This window comes from Hylobates moloch, unplaced genomic scaffold (assembly GCF_009828535.3).
Source record: "Hylobates moloch isolate HMO894 unplaced genomic scaffold, HMol_V3 SCAFFOLD_1, whole genome shotgun sequence".
Classification (NCBI taxonomy): domain Eukaryota; kingdom Metazoa; phylum Chordata; class Mammalia; order Primates; family Hylobatidae; genus Hylobates; species Hylobates moloch.
In genome coordinates, this window is record NW_026652276.1 from 88,928,411 (window position 1) to 88,934,936 (window position 6,526).

At 38.5% G+C, this 6,526-nt stretch overlaps 1 pseudogene; it reads left to right on the forward strand.

Moving 5' to 3' along the window:
• Positions 1-4,975: 4,975 nt before the first annotated feature.
• LOC116809546 (dnaJ homolog subfamily A member 1-like) lies at positions 4,976-6,173 on the forward strand (annotated as a pseudogene).
• Positions 6,174-6,526: the final 353 nt, after the last annotated feature.

The following is a 6,526-nucleotide window of genomic DNA, read 5'->3' on the forward strand; positions in this document are numbered from 1 at the left end:
GGGCAAAGAACATGAACTACAGTATTTTCAAAGGAAGACACACAAGTGCCTAACAAACATATAAAAATATGCTCAACATCAGTAATGATCAGATAAATGCCAATTAAGTCCACAATGAAATACTGTGTAAAGCCATTCAAAATGGCTATTGCTAAACTGTAAAAAGACAGCGTATGTTGTTATGGATGTGGAGAAAAGGGAACATTCATACACTGTTTGTGGGAATGTAAATAAGTTCAACTTCTATGGAAAACAGTACAGAGATTTTTCGTAGAACTAAAAATATAACTCCTATTTGACCCAGCAAACCTATGAGTGTGTGTGCACCTAAAAGAAGAGAAATAATTATATTAAAAGGCATCTGCACTTATACATTCATTGCAGTACAACTTACAATAGTGAAGTCATGAAGCCAACTAAGTGTCCATCAAAGATTGATTGGATAAAGAAAATATTGTATCTATACGCCATGGAATACTACCCAGCTATAAAAAGAATAAAATCATGTCCTTTGCAGCAACATGTATAGAGCTAGAGGCCATTATTCTAAGCAAAATACTGCAGAAACAGAAAACCAAATACCTCATGTTCTCACTTATAAGTGGATGCTAAACAATGGGTATACATGGATAGATAGATAAATAGATAGATAGAAAAATAGACACTAGGGACTCCAAAGTAATAGACATGCGGTGAATTTGAAAAATTACCTTTTGGGTACAATGTTCAATATTTGGTTAACGAATGTACCAGAAGCCCAATCCTCACCAGTACACAATATACCTATGTAAAAAAGCATGCACATGTGTCCCATAAATCTAAAATAAAGTACATTTAAAAAACAATAAGAGAAATTTAATAATAAGATAAATAAAAATGTGAAAAGAATTAAGAAAACTGCAACAATGGACTCTAAAGAAATGGAGTTCTATGAAGTGGCAGACAAAGAATTAAGAATAATCCTCTTAAAGAAGTTTAATTAACTTCAAGAATACATGTAAAAATAATAAAATATTAGTGAAATTTGAAAGTAATAAATGAACAAAATGAGAACACTAACAAAGAAATTTTAAAAATTAAAAATAGAAATCCTAGAGATAAGGAATATAATGGATGTAAGGAGAAGTGCAATAGAAAGCTTCAACAGGCTTGATCAGGCAGAGAAAAGAATTAGTAAGTAGAAGAGAGAATATCTGAAATTAACCAGTAAAATAAGCCAAGAAAAAAATAAGAATGAAGAAAGTCTGTGAAAATTACTGAACATCATCAAGAAGCCTAATCCATACATAATAAGATTTTAAGAAGGAGAAGATGGATAAAAGGGCAGAAAACATGTTAAAAGAAATAATAGCTGAAAATTTCCCAAATCTAAGTAACAATGCCAACAACTATGTGCAAGAATCTCCAAATTCTCCAATTAAATTCAACCAAAAGACGAGATCGTCATGGGACATAATAATCAAACTATCAAACATCAAAGACATAGAAAAAAGTTATGAAAATAGCAAGAGATAAGAAACATATCACATACAAAAGAGTCCCAATATGGCTGTAAGAGAATGGTTCAGCAGAAACCTCAGAGCCCAGGCAAAACTGAAGCAATATATTCAAAGTTGTCTTTCAGAACTAAGACAAAAATAAAGACTTCCAGATAAACAAAAGCTAAGTGTATTAGTCTGTTCTCATGCTGCTAATAAAGATATAACTGAGATTGGGTAATTTATAAAGAAAAGTGGTTTAATTGACTCACAGTTCCACATGCTTGGGGAGGCCTCACAATTATGGCAGAAGGCAGAGGAGGAGCAAAGTCACATCTTACGCGATGGCAGGAAAGAGAATTTGTGAAGGGGTACTCCCATTTATAAAACCATCAGCTCTCATGAGACTTACTGACAACAATTAGAACAATATGGAGGAAACTGCCCCTATGATTCAATTATCTCTACCTGGCCCCACCCTGGACATGAGGGGATTCTTACAATTCAAGGTGAGATTTGGATGAGGACATAGCCTAACCATATCATTCTGCCCCTGACCCCTCCCAAATTTCATGTCCCTTTTCACATTTAAAAACACAATCATGCCTTCCCAACAGTCCCCCAAAGTCTTATCTCATTTCAACACTAACTCAAAAGTCCACAGTCCAAAGTCTCATCTGACACAAGGCAAGTCCCTTCTGCCTATGAGCCTGTAAAATCAGAAGCAAGTTACTTACTTCCTAGATACAACTGGGGTACAGGCATTGGGTAATTACACGTGTTTCAAATAGGAGAAATTGGCCTAAATGAAGGGGCTACAGGTCCCATGCAAGTCCAAAATCTAATAGGGCAGTCATTACACCTTAAAGCTCCAAAATGATCTACTTTGACTCTATGTCTCACATCCAGTTCACACTGGTGCAAGAGTTGGGCTCCCATGGGCTTAGGCAGTGCCACGCCTGTGGCTTTGCAGAGTACAGTCCCCTCCCAGCTGCTTTCACAGGCTGGCGTTGTCTGCAGCTTTTCCAGGTGCACAGTGAAAGCTGTCAGTGGCTCTACCATTCTGGGGTCTGGAGGACAGTGGCCCTCTTCTCACAGCTCCACTAGGCAGTGCACCAATGGGGACTCTGTGTAGGGGCTCCCACCCCACTTTCCCTTCTGCACTGCCCTCACAAAGGTTTTTCATGAGCACTCTGTCCCTGCAGCACATCTCTACCTGGACATCCATGCATTTCCATATATCTTCTGCACACTAGGTGGAGGTTTCCAAACCTCAATTCTTGACTTCTGTGCACTTGCAGGCCCAACACCATGTGTAATCTGCCAAGGAATGGGTCTTGCACCTGCACCCTCTGAAGCAATGGCTTGAGCCATACTTGGCCCCTTTTTGCTATGGCTGGATGTGAAGCAGTTGGGATTCAGGGCACCAAGTCCCTAGGCTGCACACAGCAGGGGGCCCTAGGCCTAGCTGGCAAAACCATTTACTGCTTCAAGGCCTCTGGATATATGATGGGAGGGGCTGCAGGTGAAGGTCTTTGACATGGCCTGGAGACGTTTTCCCCACTGTCTTGGTGATTAACATTTGGCTCTTCCTTACTTTTGCCAATTTCTGCAGCCAACTTGAATTTCTCCCCTGAAAATGGGGTTTTCTTTTCTATCACATCGTCAGGCTGCAAATTTTTCCAACTTTTATCTTTTATGCTCTTTTTTTTTTTTTTGAGATGCAGTTTTGCTCTTGTAGCCCAGGCTGTAGTGCAATGGTGTGATCTTGGCTCATTGCAACCACTGCTCCCAGATTCAAATGATTTCCCTGCCTCAGCCTCCTGAGTAGCTGGGATTACAGGCATGCACCAACAAGCCTGGCTAATTTTGTATTTTTACTAGAGATGGGGTTTCTCCATGTTGGTCAGGCTAGTCTCGAACACCTAATCTCAGGTGATCTGCCCTCCTCAGCCTCCCAAACTGCTGGGATTACAGGTGTGAGCCACCGTGCCTGGCCTCTGCTTTTTTTGAATGCTTTGCTGCTCAGAAATTTCTCCCACCAGATACCCTAAGTCATCTCTCTCAAGTTCAAAGTCCCACAGACTTGTAGGGCATGGGAAAAATGCCGCCAATCTCTACGCACAGCAACAGTGACCTTTAATTCAGTTCCCAACAAGTTCCTCATCTCCATCTGAGAACACCTCAGCCTGGACTTCGTTGTCCATACCACTATCAGCATTTTGGTCAAAGGAATTCAATAAGTCTGTAGGAAGTCCCAAACTTTCCCACATCTTCCTCTCCCCTTCTGAGCCCTCCAAGCCTCTAGGAAGCTCTAAACTTTCCCACATTTTCCTACCTTCTTCTAAGCCCTCTGATGTATTGCAACCTCTTCCTGTTACCCAGTTCTGAAGTCTCTTCCCCATTTTTGGGTATCCTTATAGCAGCACCCCACTAGTTCCTGCTACAAATTTACTGTATTAGTCTGTTCTCACACTGCTAATAAAGACATATGAGGGACTAGGTAATTTATAAAGGAAAGAGATTTAACTGACTCACAGTTCCACATGGCTGGGGAAGCCTCACAATCATGGCAGAAGGCAAAGGAGGAGCAAAATCACGTCTTACATGGTGGCAGGCAAGAGAGCTTGTGCAGGGAAACTCCCATTTATAAAACAATCAGATCTCATGAGACTTATTCACTATCATGAGAACAGTATGGGGAAAACTGCCCCCATGATTCAATTATCTCCACCTGGCCCTGCTCTTGACACATGGGGATTATTACAATTCAAGGTGAGATTTGGGTGGAGACACAGCCAAACCATATCACTAACATAGTTCACTAACACTAGGCCTGTCCTACAGGAATGACTAGAGGACATTCTTTAAAATGCACCAAGACCACTAATTATTAACTTAAATATACAAACACACAAAAATTCATGGTATAAGTAATACAGGATCATATTCAATATACTCTGATATGGTGATGTTTAAACCAATTTTATCTCAGTATGATAGTTAATAAAAATACATCAAAACAACAATAGGTAAAATTTAATTTTCAAGGAATACAAATTACAAAATAATTTAAATTTTGACATCAAAAACTTAAAATGTAGTGGGTAGAATAAAAATGTAGAGTTTTGTAACTCTACAGAATCAAACGCAATCAAAGTTAAATTGTTATCAGCTTAAAATAGTTTCTTACAAGTATGTTTTATGTGAGTCTTACAACAAAAAGGCAAAAATCTATACTAGATTTTAAAAATATAAATATAAACAATTCACTACAGAAAACCATTAAGTCACAAATGATGATGGCAATAGAGGAAGAAAAAATGTATATAAAACACAAGCAGAAGACAAAAGACAAGGGCTTCAGTTCACCAGGCAGAACTTTCCAGAATACTCAGTGAGATGCAGAGAAGTGGAAGCTGCCTGAGCTTCAAAAAACTACTACAGTCGTTTCTGCTTTCTCACACTGGCCTCATCCCACTCACTAGCTGTAGAAAATGGTGAAATAAACCACTTTCCATGATTTTTGGAGGGTCAAGCAAAGTACCACTAAGGAAGAATTGAAAAAGGCTTGTAGGAAACTGGCCTTGAAGTACCACCCTGATAAAAACCCAAATGGAGAGAAGTTTAAACAGATTTCTCAAGCTTACAAAGTTACTTCTGATGCCAAGAAAAGGGAATTATATAACAAAGGAAGATAACAGGTAAATAAGAGGGCTGAGCAAGTGGTAGTTCTGGGTCCTCTATGGACATCTTCAATATAATTATTTATGGAGGAAGAAGAATGCAGAGAGAAAAGAGGAGTAACATTGTCGTGCATCAGCTCTCAAAAACCTTAGAAAATGTATGTGATGGTACAACAAGAAAAGTGGCACTTCACAAGAATGTAATTTGTGACTAATGTGAAGTCGGAAGTGGGGAAAAAAAGAGGAGAGAAGTATAGTGTTGTCCCAGTTGCCAAGTTACTGAACTACAAATAAGAATTCATGCAATAGGGCCTGGGATGGTTCAGCATACTTAGTCTGTATGCATGCATGGAGTGCCACGGTCATGGAGAATGAATCAGTCCTAAATATAGATGTAAACACTGAAATGGAAGAAAGATAGTTTGAGGAAAAAAGATTCTAGAAGTTCATGTTGACAAAGACATGAAATGTGGCCAGAAGATAACATTTCATGGTGAAGGAGACAAAGAACCAGGATTGGACCCAGGAGATATTATCATTGAGTTAGATGAAAAAGACCACGCTGTTTTTACTTGACAAGAAGACTAGTTTATGTCTATGGACAGACAGCTGGTTAAAATATTGTGTGGTTTCCAAAACCCAATATCCACTCTTGACTACTGAACTATAGTCATCACCTCTGACCCAGGTCAGACTGTCAAATATGGAGATATCAAATGTGTGCTAAATGAAGTCATGCCAATTTTTCATAGACCATATGAAAAGCATCACCTAATCATCAGATTCAAGGTAAACTTTCCTGAGAATGGTTTTCTCTCTCATGATAAGCTCTCTTAGTTGGGTAAAATCCTACCTGACAGGAAGAAAATAGAAGAGATGGATGAAATGGATCAAGTTAGAACTGGTGTACTTTGATTCAAATCAGGAAAAACAGCACTATTACAATGGAGAAACATGTGAAGATGATAAATATCATCCCAGAGGTGGTGTTCACTGCCAAACTTCATAAAAGGACCAGTGAGTAACACTCACTCCTGGCATTTGATGAGCAGTAGTGAGTGAATGAAGGATTGTGATCATAATGTGTTCACTACCTGCTATTGTTTTTGTTTCAGTATTCAACTATAATAATGTTTTTTAAATTAAATAATAAACAAATATAAAAGCTCAAAAAAGCAGAAAATAAATTACAAAATGGTAGTAGTAGGTTATTACCTATCACTAATTACTTTGAATGTAAATGAATTAAATTGTCCAATAAAAAGACATAGAATTACTGACTTGATTTAAAAAACAAGACCCAACTATATGCTACCCAACTAGACTCAACTCACATTTAAGGCCACAGATAGACTGAAAGTG